Below are 13,367 nucleotides of genomic sequence, written 5' to 3'. Positions count from 1 at the left end.
ACAAGCGCCCGCGCGCCCTTCTTTCCCACCGCCCCCCACCCATGGCGTCATCCCTGCCCCCGGCAGCGGGACACCGTAGCCATGGATGCTCCCGAGGGATGTCAAGGGCTCAGGTGCATCCCCGAGGCTGCTAGACCTCGACAGGGCCTTGTCTGCCCGAAGCGTATGTCAGCGGAGAGCAGGACACGGCGTTTCCTCGGGGCGCCCTCCCTGACACTTGGGGTCGTTTCGCTCCGGAGCGGGGCACCGGTGCTGATGCTCTTTGCGCCGTTTTTTTAGCCCAGTGTTGTGGAAAAAAGTTCAGGGTTGTGGTGACTGTAGGACTCGTTAAACTGATGCCTCTGTCTCAGTCGAACGCCTCTGGGAAAATCTCCCCACTTTAAAAGGGACATTGAGGTGTGGGAGAATATCCATCAAAGGGCAACAAGGCTCATGAAAGGTCTAGAAAACATGAGGAAGGACCGAGAGAGCTTGGGGTGTTCAGACTCGAGGAGGCTCAGGTGGGACCGCATTGCTCTTTACAACTACCTGAAAGTACCTGTATAGTGAGGTGGGAGCTGGTCTCTTCTACTGTGCCTGCAATGAGAGGACCAGAAGAAATTACCCTAAGATAAGACAAGGGAGATTCAGATTAGATATTAGGAAAAAAAATTTTTCACTGTTAGGGTAGTCAGGCACTGGAATAGGTTGCCCAGGGAGGTGGTGGAGTTGCCATCCCTGGAGGTGTTTAAGGGGTGTCTGGATCTGGTGCTGGGTGATGTGGTTTAGAGGTTTCAGTGGCAGTGAAGGGTAGACAGTTGGACTGGATGATCTTCAAGGTCTCTTCCAACCTTGATGATTCTATGAAATGCACGTGAAGAGCTCCACAGCATGCGGTGGCTCATGGAGCAAGTCACAACGCGGGAAACAGTCTGAAGGACGAACTCTGTGGTGAAGGCTGGGCCCCCCCCTTAGGGCTCAGTGTGTGCTGCTAATATATTTCAATGCCCTTGTCTTTGTTCCACATGGAACTAAGTGAAAAATCCCTACTCTTCTACAGGTTTACACATGAAAAGGCAGACTTCTGTGACAACTCAGTGACACTTGTCACAAGAATTATTTCTTTGCTTCAGCTTCCAGTTTCATTCCCACTCTCGCTAGAAAGGAAGGCACAGCCACAGTATTTTCTTTATGTTGTGTTCCACTAGGTAGAAGTTAAGCCCTGCGATTTGGGAGGAATTGAGGTCTGAGGTGAAAGAAAACTGTTAAATATAGCAAAGAAGTAAAATGAACATTGTAAGTCATCAGGGGATAGTGACAACCTATCTTTATGAAAGAGTTATATTATGGTGCATTATCATCTGAGCTCCACATGGAATAGAATAACACTCTTCAGTTGGAAGGGACCTGCAAAGACCATCTAGTCCTGCTGCCTTGTGTAACCCTGAAGTACATACAGGGTATGAATCATAAGCTAATGGAAACATACACAGGTATAGTGGTAAATCAAAATGTGCAGCCTCACTTTAATGGTAATATTAAAAATATTCAAGGAAAGCACAGCTTACATCTGTTTGCCCTCACATACAGCACTGAGCAAGTCTACAGAATGGCAGATGTGAGAACAAGAGTTGGGTGAGAAAGCAAGACTCCTAAGAATAAGCAGGAAGTCGGAAGATGAATCAAAGCTAATGCTGTTGTCAAAGAGGCAGAAGAACAGGAAGAGCCACAGAAGCCCACAAGAAACAAAACAAAGTTAGAGGAACATGGATAGTCTGCACACTGCAAATACAGAGAATTACTGTTGGATTTGAAAAGCTGAGGGAAATGAAGTATACTTACTGAATTCCACTCACTGATTGGTATCTTACAAGGTCAAGCTGTACAACAAAAAACAATTTTGATACTATTATTTCAGAGCAACAGCTTCTTGTGTTCTTCATCTCCATTTAAAATGTTTCTCTGGAAATTTTGTATTGATGGTTTACCATAATATTTTACTTTTGACAGGTGATACAACCTAACTATAACAATGTGAAATATGTGTTTGCACAGTAATATGATGGGGGGAAAAAAAAAGATTTGAAGGGCATTCCTTTATATAAACTACATTTTAAAGAGTCATGCCAATTGATCTACAAGTTCAGAGTATTTTCATGAATATGCAGGAGACTTAATTAAAAATAGAACATGCCCTAATTACATAATTATGCAAGAGAACTGATTCAAAGGAACCACTCCTGCCTTTTGAATAAACAATATTCATTGCTTTCTTCCTATCACACATTTGCTTTAAAAGATTTCCTGCAATTAGCTGTTTACCCGAGGGATCTGAGCATCTCTGAACAAAGCAACTACTCCAGCTATGACCCTGATTCATAATATGCTGGCTAATCAAGTATATGTGTGCTGGCAATTTCCCACATAAGCAGCACACACTATAAGCTCCCTCCTGCAGGAAGGTTGATTAGCTCAGTGGAACTAAAGTGCAGTTTTACTCCTCTCTGTTTATGGCACACAGATAGACACAGGAGAGATTTGGGGAATGCACCTCATCCTTAAGGCTTCTGCCTGATCTGAAATATCCAGAGTTCCTCTCCATTTGGATCTTGTTTTTCCTGTCTCATCTACATAAAATTATCCGGGTTCATCTAGCCATAAAAACTATTTACTGCCCAAATTTCCATTTTCTCTTAGGGAACTAGTTATGCTGTATGCCCTGCTTTTTGGATTAAATTATCTAGACATGCTGTCTCTAGAATATTTTTTGTCTACCACCACCAAGGTCACCATGGTTTACTGCAGACATCTGAGTGGATACTAAACCAAAACCCCAAAACACATTATTTACAGTGCTGGATTCTTTATTCTCAATATACCAATTTCCTTCCTCTCCCAGAAGAGAGAGGGAGGTTTGTAATTCACAGTGGGGGAGCAAAAAGCAAACAGTTCAACTAATGCAGCACAAAGCCCTTGGGTTTTTGAAGCGCAACAGTGTGAGAAATACACACAGCAAACTTAGGTCGGTTTAACTGACACCCAGAAATAGAACAAGCCTCTCTAAAGAAATTCAGGTTCACTTCATTTAGGAAGTGTGGGTCATTTTACTTTAGCTTTGTAATAAAAAAAAAATCCATCTGTCTTAGAGGATCTTTCCACCGAAAGAGAATTTTATTTTTTTAAAATCTACTCTCACAGTCTGTAAAATCTATGACTTCATTTTAGAAGTAAGGGTCACAATAAAGCACTACATTGGAATAATTTCAACTGCTTCTAAAGTGCTGTTTAAAAGCATCCTGGCAATAATAAATATTGAAAGGCCAGATTCAGCAACCTGTCTGGCTTTTCATCACAGTCACTTGACAGTTGCATATGCTTTTAGTTTGTCTTTCCTACAAGAACATCTTTTATGGAAAAGAGGAAACATAAAAATCATTGCTTAGGACTCAGAAGTGTCAAATACAGAGTCCCAGGCACAATTTGAGCCCAACTCTTTTGTGCATATGTGCAATTATTGCATGCAGATCTACCTTGTTAGCAGAGAGTTCAGGCACTTTTGGGTGAAAGGACTGTGTTTTACTTCACTTGACTCATTGTCAAGATGCCTGAACTTACCATTGGGAACCCACTGTTGGGCAAGGCATTAATTCTAAGTAAAATAAACACTGATCATGATCCTGCTTCCCAAGTCAATAAGCTTTATTTACACACAAGTGAATTCTCTTTTTCAGAGTCACAGGGATTTCTAGGAAGCTGTAATGAATGAAAGCCAGTGTACTTTTCCCTTCTGTTTTCCATCCACAGAGAAATAATAAGAAAATAAAGCATGCGGTGTTAAGTCAACTCTTAACAGTTAATTTCTGTTATTTTTTTTCAGAGCAGAATGCTCACACTGGACATAAACATTTTGTTAACAAGATATTTTTTCATCTCTCAATTATTATAGAGCTATGCTGTTGCTCAAGACCAAAAGATACTGACTGAAAAGTTTAAGCAGCATATTCAAGTAGCTCTAAAACACTTCTACTATGAAAAACAGACTTCTAAACCTCAGGTAATACAGGTAAAGTAACTACTGGGAAGCTAGAAACTTATATTAGAGAATCTGCACATCGATATTAATATGAACATAAAGATAAATACTACACAATTTCAGCAACACAGCTATATTTATATATCCCAATTTCCACTTTTATCTTCATAGTAAATGATTAAGGAGCTAAGGATTGACAACCTCTAATACTCAATGCTGTATGAATTTACAGATACTGTATTTTCCAAGATCCTACTTCTAAGCATCAAAATTCCCAACAGGTTAAAGGTCTGCAGAGGAGAGCTCATGATGTTAATTAAACTTGTATCTTTACTCTGTGCATTCAAGGAGTAGGTTCCCACCTCTACAAGGGAATGTTTACACCAGTACACACTTACTGTGCTCAACCAGCAATTTCTGATCTGTCTTTACTTCTGCCATCCCTCTCATTTCATTGAAAGATGAAGCAACTTTCTTTCTTACTTGTTTCCATATTCTGTAGTTGGCTGATAGTTGACTACGAGCACCTTTCTAGCTTGGAGATACTCTCTTCTCTATATTCACTCTTCATGGCTTTTAGTTCTTTTACATGAAGAAAGATAACATTCCATTTATGCTCCTCCTTTCCTTCCTCTATACTTTCGCTTCTCAGTGAATTTATTCTCTCTTGGGGTTCCAGTTGCTCATTCAAGGTTATGAGGATTATTAATTGCTGCATATGAGTCACAGGAAGTTACATTTATTTCTGTATTCACCTACCTCAGCCACTGAACCATTGCAGAAGTGTATTAAATATTCCAGAGGAAATAAAAAACACACTCTTGGTGGAATATCACAGTTTTGGCCACTACTGGAATAAGAACATTTGGTCTGTGGTACAGTACTTCTGTTCACCCTCCCATATCCTTACTTCCCAACTATGACTCAGCTCCCTTTTTTACCTTTATATTGGGATAAGGCCTAGTATTGATAGGAAAAAGTTTATTCCACAAACACAACAAATAGACTCTTCCAAACATAAAATCTTGTGTCTGTGTTGAAACCCAGGAACATGTAGTTAAAAGCAGCAAAATTCGAAATGCCTGCTTTACTGCTGCTTACATTATCCCCTTCCCTTTCTTTGAACACCAGCCCTGTACAGCTTGTCAGCATTCCTTTACAGAGATTTGCTAATTCATCAGGCTTTGCTGCCAGATTACTTGCAAGTAGATTAGGTGATACTCATCATCTCGGTAGTCATTGTAGGATCCATGGTGAGGGAGGCTTTTAGATAACCTTTTCTCATTAAATTCTAAAGAGTTTCATTATGAAAAATGCTTTTTCCTAAGAAAAAAAAAAAAAACAAAACCAACAAAAACAATAAACACAAAACAACCTGTGAGGTCTGTGATTGTAATTTCAGTCACACATCAATGTAAATCTGGGATGATTTCATTAACCAGTATGAGACGTTTCTTATTTTGAGAAGCGAATCTTTGAAAATATAGGAAGGGCATTCATTTCTCCATCCAGTACCTGGCAGAGATACAGACTGGGATATGAACTCATCTGAGTACCAGGAAAACTGGTGCTTCCTCATGGAGATACAGGAGATGTATTCTCTTTATTCTCTTTAAAAGTATTACATACATTTACAGAAGAAAGAAGTTATGATTTTTCAGATGCTGCCTTTTATTAAAGCTCATGTGTAAGGTAATCACAAGAAATTTTAATGCCAGTGTATGCCTGTATGTGACCTTTTCCAAGTAGAAATTTGTACATACTGATGAAAGAGAACTAAGTCTCCAAAGTCTAAAATGCATTACAGATAACCACCTCATCTGGTCTTTTTCTAAATGTAATTATCAAACCCTGTTGAAAACCAAGCAGGCATCTTACTCTTCCTGCCCAAGAACCTCACTCCTCCAGTGTTCAGTCTCAAGGGTAATATATACATACAGATAGTGTGCCAAACTGTGGTATTTTTTTTTCTAGCTCTTTTCCCCGGCTAGTGATTGGCCCCATTTCTCTATGTGTTTGCATTTCTAAGGACGTCCTCAAAGGTAACACTTCTCTTTTAGATGTTTAATTAAATTGTTGTAGAGAAAGAAGATTCTTCCCTGAATAACCCTCTTAGCTGGTCCTTCCTCCACTCACCTGTCTAGCAGATTCTGCATTCCTTTCTCCCCTCCCGACCATCAATTTGCTTGGCTAAACAAACTGAACTCTTAATCTCTTAAAGAGAGATTCTACATCTCCCTGATTATTCAATTTGTCCTTCTCTGTTCCCATTTGCTTCATCTTTCTTGAGTCTAATGTGCTGCAATTGTTTGTGCCATGGTCACTGTAGAAAATGCTTGCTCCTGTCTGATTTATCAGTAATCTCCCTTTCACTTGATGTATTCTTTTCTGCACATGCCACAGTAATTGCCAAAGCTTTACTCCCCTTTCTTCTGTTAAATGTTTTTCTCTCCTCAACTAAAACTCTATATGGAATTATACTGAATTCATTTGGCATCCAATGTTGATTGGAATCTCTCATTTTTTATGAGAGGCCATTTTACATCCACTTTTCATTGTTGGATTAGCCTTCAGACCAAGGCAGTACCCAGCTGCACTGGACTGGGGAATTCATGGTAATACAGTTTGCCCCAAGGAAAAGGGAAATGAAAATGTTTCTGCTGTGTGACAATTGTTTCTGTCATTTCTGTGCCAGTGACCAATTATGTCTCTACAGAAAATGGCTTCTGTGAATATGCCTGTGGCAAGATGGATGGTAGACAGTACGTGGGGCTGAGAAGGGCAGAGTCACTCTAAAAATCAATAGCAAACAGAACTGCCTGTGCTAGATATTTTGTTCCCTGTCCTGTCTCCTGGGAAACAGAGCAGATGCAGGATAAGGACAGATGATCTTATTCCCAGAGGTTTGGATATGAAACCTCTCTCCTTGCTGCCTCCTTCTTCCTACAGCAAGTATGTACTGTGGAGTTTTTGCTTAATTTTCAGATGCTATAATTCCTATCCTTTCTATTGTAATTCTATATTTTTCTATCTGTTTTAATAAAATATTTTCTTTCCAGTTTACAGAGAAATCCATTGAAAAGTACTAAGTTCAAAGGCGGTCCATGAACACACTCTTCACTTCTTCTGTATCTTCAGAATGATACAGAAGAAAACAAGATACATACATCACTGCTATCAAGTCTTAGATTTGAAACATGAGATGACTGTGTAATTCACTCCTACAGGAGGGATGGTGTGTCTTACTTAGCTCTTCAGCCTTGTCTGTCGGTTACCTGAGAGCAAATATTCTTGAAGAGCTCAACCTGTGGACAGTCTCCAAAAAAAATTCTAGAACTGAGACTGATACCCAAAATGAGAAGAGTTTGAGAGAACGGTTTTAAACCAACTTTGTGCCTTCTCAATCCTGTACTATTCCCTGCTCCCTGTGTGATTTGGACAACCACAAGGACCTGGCTACCATGTGATAGTTCTGCCCAGGACCTCCCTGGGGCCCATCTGTAATCTAGCCTATCCAAACAGCATATCCACTCCCTATATCAGAGATTGTGAGAGGAGGCCTTAGAAACTAGCCTTGTAGGTCTCTGTTTCTGAAGAAAGGAATTCCTCATACATCTGCATATAGGTGTTTTATTGACCAGTATATGTATAGGAAAAAACAGTGAGGGGATGCTATTAATTCATCAAGTTTGGCAGATACTGCTGCATCACATTGTGTTCTGGCAGTTTGCCTTGAGCCAAAAAGGCTAGACTCAATTTAGGTAATTTAGGTAATTTATGCAGCAACTGGCTAAGAAGGAAGTTATCTCATCACTATGTAGGTCATTACAGATATTCTGAGGCTACAATTTTGCTTTAGAGGACAAATAATTACAGATAATTTAAAGCAGGATAGGAATTTAAAGCAGGGCTCCTTGACCTTTGGCTTTGGTGGCCAGGTGGGCATGGTAAAATTCACAGAGCAGAGCTCATAGTTTTTTCTTTGAAGGAAAAAAAAAAATCATGCTTCCACAGTTCTCTATGACACCATTGTCACCTAAAACACCTGGTGGTGTTTTGATTACACGGAGCAGTTCACTCTGCCACATCAATTAACTACAGTCTCCTGGGGAAGTTCTGGGGAATTGCTGAAACATGCCATATGCAATACTTTAGATTTTGAATCTGTGTATTTTAACATAAGATTATTCTTTAATGTTTAAAACGATTGTTTAATTAAAGCTGAAATAGATTGAAATTGTTTCAAAGACATATATATAGTGCAGTTTTACATAGTTTTGTATCAAACCCTACCTATTGAAGATAACGTAGCTGTAAACAGGAACTGACACACGCCTCAGTAAACAGTAGGAGAAAGCTGGCAACAACTGATAAATATAAATTAGCTAAGAAAGTGAAATGTTCTGCCTACACAGTGTTACACTTCTTATTACATGCTGAAGGGCCATAAAGTACACCATCACCATATGTCTGAAAACTGCCATGACTCACACGGAATAGGCTGATGAGTAACAGTATCTTCCTTCCTCAGTGTATAACACCGCCCAGAAATCTGCCCAGTAAAGGGTTCCTTTGTGGGGAGCAGTTTAACATGCCCCATATCCCTGTAATTAATTGCATAACTACAAAATGTTGCTGCCAGGTTTATCGTGCACCAATGCAGAAAGCACTCTAAATATCTTTAAAGGATGGTTCACACGTTTGTCATTTCCCACCCCACTCATTTTGCAGCCAGAGGAGGCTGGAATGCTGTGTTAACTGTCATTCTCAGTAATTTCACTTCTTTTCTTTCTCTTTGAATTTTTGATTGTGAACTTTGTTGAGTAGTGCCCAAACCTGAAGTTCACATTGTAAACAAGTGAGACTGCTTTTCTAATTTACATGTAAACATATAGTAGAACTAAAGGCAGAAAGGGCATTGTTAATTAGATATAAAATTGAACACTGACTGCTAAGTGGCTGTTAGATAATACCTATAAATTATAGACTCAAGACAGTAAGTAATAATCTGCTTTGCTGCTTTTAGAGAAAGTGTGAACCTCATGATTTAAAAGCCTGACAAGAATCTTTCTGAGATGGAAACATACTCTGTCCAGGGGCAGCTCTTCAGCCACGTTGTCCCAGTGTCAGCCTGTTTTACTCAGTCCTGTGGCACTCAGATTTATGGCTACAATACCGTGGTAACTGTTAGGCAAGCCCAGCAAGCTTCCAGATGTCACACTGAATAGACCCTTCTTTTCCCAACTGCAGAAGCATCAGAGAAGCATCAGAGGAGCACAGCAAATTAATTAATTTTTAGCATCTCTTTTCAAGTAAAGTTGCTCTATAATAACCTATGGCAGAGTTGATTTTTTTCTTTGAAGTGAGCTTGAATTCTTCTTTGGCACAAATTGGCACCTGTGGCTATTTACTCATATGTCAGCTTAGTATTTTGTTCTGTTTTTCATGGTGGAATTTTCATGAGGCCTGAGGAAACTGGAGGTTTTCCAGACATGACAGTAAAAGTGAAATACTATTTTGGTAAATGTGAGAAGAAGGTGGGTAAATCCAGAAGACATTTTCTTACATAATCATTAGAATTTAGTTTCCATTTTGTCTTTTATTCTCCTACAATTTTGTACAAATAAGAGTTTTCTACCAAAGTATTTGTAGTTTACAGCTACTAAGGTCAGAACTGTCTTGATTTGTTTTTTTTTAAAGAATATTTATGCTGTGTCATACCAGCTATTTTCTATATGACACTCCAGGATAATACAATCACTTGGAAGGCAATCAAGGCAGTCAATTAATCTCTTTCGAAATTTGCAATTCATGGATTTTGTCTTCTTAAATAGCCTTGACTACAAAGTCTGTTTTGCAAAACAAGACATAACCCCCCTTGCCCTCCCCCAAGAATTTAGACTTCTAATTATTCAAGTCATTTTAGAAATTAAAGTCTGTAACTTTTCTGTAACTTTTCTGGAATCCTTTAAAAACAGCCAATGTCTGCTACACCCTGATCACCATATGAGAATTTTTCCATGGCAGGGACTTCTTACAATTTGTCAACAGGAAGTTCTTTTACAATGAGATATGAATAGTGACCTGAATTTCTTATGAGTCTGAAACTTGTGTTTTCCCTGTTAATGTGTTTTGGCTCAGCTGATGAAAGTATCACAGCCAATTCTGCAGCTGAATCATATCAGTGGGCTCTTTGGAGGCAGCGGTGTGAACAGAGCACTGCTGAATGACGGAAAATCTTGAGTGGCGTGGGGGCTGCTGGAAACTCATGCCAGTCATGGTCCATCACAGGTGCAGCTTCAGGGCTGCCCTGGCTTAGGATGAGTGCTGATTGCCTCCTGCCAGCCTCGGGAGATGTATACAGTCATTTTTCCTGCCTCCTGCTGTCTCAGACCCTGATCACAACACCCCCGGGACCACCCTAAAGATGAGAACCTGCATACACCGACAAGCAAAATCACTGTGCCTTTCCCTGCAAAATATAAGAAACTCAATTTAAATTGTATCTGGTTTGAACTAGTAAAACACAAACCACTATATGAAATGAACCAAGTCTTCAGAGCATTTGACAGTGGGGAAATTATTACAAAATAATACTCCTGAGTAAGATCACACTTAAAAAGGGATCACGCAATTTTTTTGCCCTTACTGTTTCTAGCCAAAAGCACTGCTTTTGCACTTCCACAGCATCTGCTATTTGAATGTGTCAGTCATATAAATTTCACAATACCTGGGTAAATCTTAATCCATTAATGAATGCAAAGTCAAGGCACAAAGAAGTGATTTATATAATAATGAATATTAATGAGTATATACTTCAAGATAATTACATTCCATGTACTTATAAACTCTTTTTAAGACATAAACTGATAAGAAATAAAGTAAGTTGTGCTTCCCTTACTATTTTTTTTCCTGTGAAATAAACCTGAATATTCAACTACGGGGTTATTATTCTGTGAATCAGTTTACAATGATCAGTGGATATAATTTTTAATATGAAAATGTTATTATGCATATTACAGTTCCAAGCATATATTATCCTTTCCTGAAACCATTTCAACCTTCCAGTCTTTATGCAAAAGACTGGCCCATGGGCTCTGCACAGGATGCAAATTAAGTTCTTGTTTGGCTAAATCTGATTACCCTGTAGGGTACCAATCTTGCTTAGTGACAGTAAAAGCTAAAAATTGCCAACAGGACAGTCTGCTTAAAATGGGGCCAGGAAGGGTCAGCTCCTAAATAACAAATCTGAGTTTTGAACTAGATTTTAATATTATCCCTAGGAATGTTCAGTTAAACATAGAAGCTGTCTTCTTAGTAGTTGCTACCACTACTTTTAAAATCCACAATGAAATTGAGAAATGCGTTTAATTTTTTTAAGATGTACAGTTTGTTATCAATCATATTTAAAGGTGCTATAGTCAATTCAACCCAACCTCTAGTCAGTTTGCCACTCAATCCCCATTTGACACTTCCTCTTACTCCTCTCATATTCTATCAGAATTAATGCTCCAGTAGAGAAATTCAGTGAATAGCAAACCCCCATATAGATTATCAGAACACAACCACCCCAAGTCAATTCAAGCTAACTAAAACTATTCAAATATTACCAAAATACTGTTGCTTTATTATGCACTTACTGAGTGCATGAGACAGATTAAAAGGCACATGCTGACACTACTAAATATTAAATACTGCTGTTCCTTCTGACAGGATTAGCTAAATACCTAAATGTTAAGAACACTCCCCTGTATTTTTCCCATACTCAGAAAATGTGCACAGAAAAGTCACTCTTTGATCTATTTCACTAGCTTCAGCTACTGTAGCAGGCCTTCATATATATAAAAAAATTTATTTTTAGTAGTCTTTGGCAGCTCCTTAGTTTTCCTTTGATGTATAAAGGTTTTATGATCAATAATATCTGGAAGCTGCTGGCATTATTACAATTGCTCTGAGTCAAGAAAAAAACAAACCAAAAGCAATGCAACACTGGTGAAAAGGATAAGGCTTTTGTCTGTTCAGAAAATGTAATCATCTCAGTAAACGTATGTGGGTTTTGGTAATGAGACTCAATATTTCAGATGGATTATTTTTAATATCTTTTCACAGTGGCTTTATTAGATACTCTAAATCAGAGCTCAACACTTACCTAATAGATAAATACCTCAGCTCTTCAATAGAGTTTAGATGAAGGGACTCAGCACTCCACACAGAATCCTAATGAATTTGAAGGGGCAAATGGATAAAACCAGGCCTGCTAGAGATAAGCCTGGGGGCAACAGGCCTGTGTTTGAGGGACAGTGTGCTGGGGAGGTCCTTCAGTCTGTTGTCTCAGGAGAGATAGGGGACATATGTGGCAGCAAAGCCACGAGGGATATTGATGTGTTAGAAACCATGGAAGTGCTTGAGAATGGGCCGTCCCCATGTGCTGAAAGACAAGATGACTGGCCTTGTTGAACTTGAGAGACGTGGGAGGAACTCAGGGAAAAAAGGAGAGTTTATAACATTTGGAAGTAGGGGCAGGCAATTAAGGAGGACTACAGGCATGACATGAGATTATGTAGGGAAACCTCCATCCCTTATTGGATGGGAGGAAAACATAGTAACAAGGGATGAGGAAAACGCAGAGGTACTTAATGCCTTCTTTGCCTCAGTCTTTAATAGCAAGACCAGTTGTTCTCCAGGTACCCAGCCCTCTAATCTGGAAGACAGGAATGGGGAGCAGAATGAAGCCCCCATAATCCAAGCGGGAATGGTCAGTGACCTGTTACACCACTTAGAAACACAGTGGTCTATGGGGCCAGAGAGGCTCCACCCCAGGGTACTCAGGGAGCTGGTGGAAGTGCTCACTGAGCCACTTTCCATCATTTATCAGCCGTCCTGGCTAAATGGGGAGGTCTCAGTTGGCTGGAGGTTGTCAAATGTGACACTCATCTACAGGGCCAGGAGGATCCAGGAAAACTACAGGCCTGTTAGCCTGACCTCAGTGCTGGGGAAAGTGATGGAGCAGATCATCTTGGGTGCCATCATGTGGCATGGGCAGGACAATCAGGGCATCAGACCCAGCCAGCACTGGGTTTATGAAAGGCAGGTCCTGCTTGACTGACCTGATTTCCTTCTGTGACAAGATGACCCGCAGAGAATGAGGGAAACGTGGGTGTTGTCTACCTTAACTTCAGTAAAGCCTTTGACTCTGTTTCCCAGAGCACTCTCCTGGAGAAACTGGCTGCTCACGGCTCAGATGGGTGCATTGTTCACCAGGTAATAAACTGGCTGTTTGGCCAGGCCCAGAGAGTGGTGGCGAATGGTGCCACGTCCAGTTGTCAGCTGTTCACTAATGGTGTTTCCCAGAGCT

This window comes from Chiroxiphia lanceolata, chromosome 6 (genome assembly GCF_009829145.1).
Source record: "Chiroxiphia lanceolata isolate bChiLan1 chromosome 6, bChiLan1.pri, whole genome shotgun sequence".
In the NCBI taxonomy this organism is placed as follows: Eukaryota; Metazoa; Chordata; class Aves; order Passeriformes; family Pipridae; genus Chiroxiphia; species Chiroxiphia lanceolata.
The sequence above is the reverse complement of the archived record's forward strand: the minus strand, read 5'-3'. Positions refer to the sequence as shown.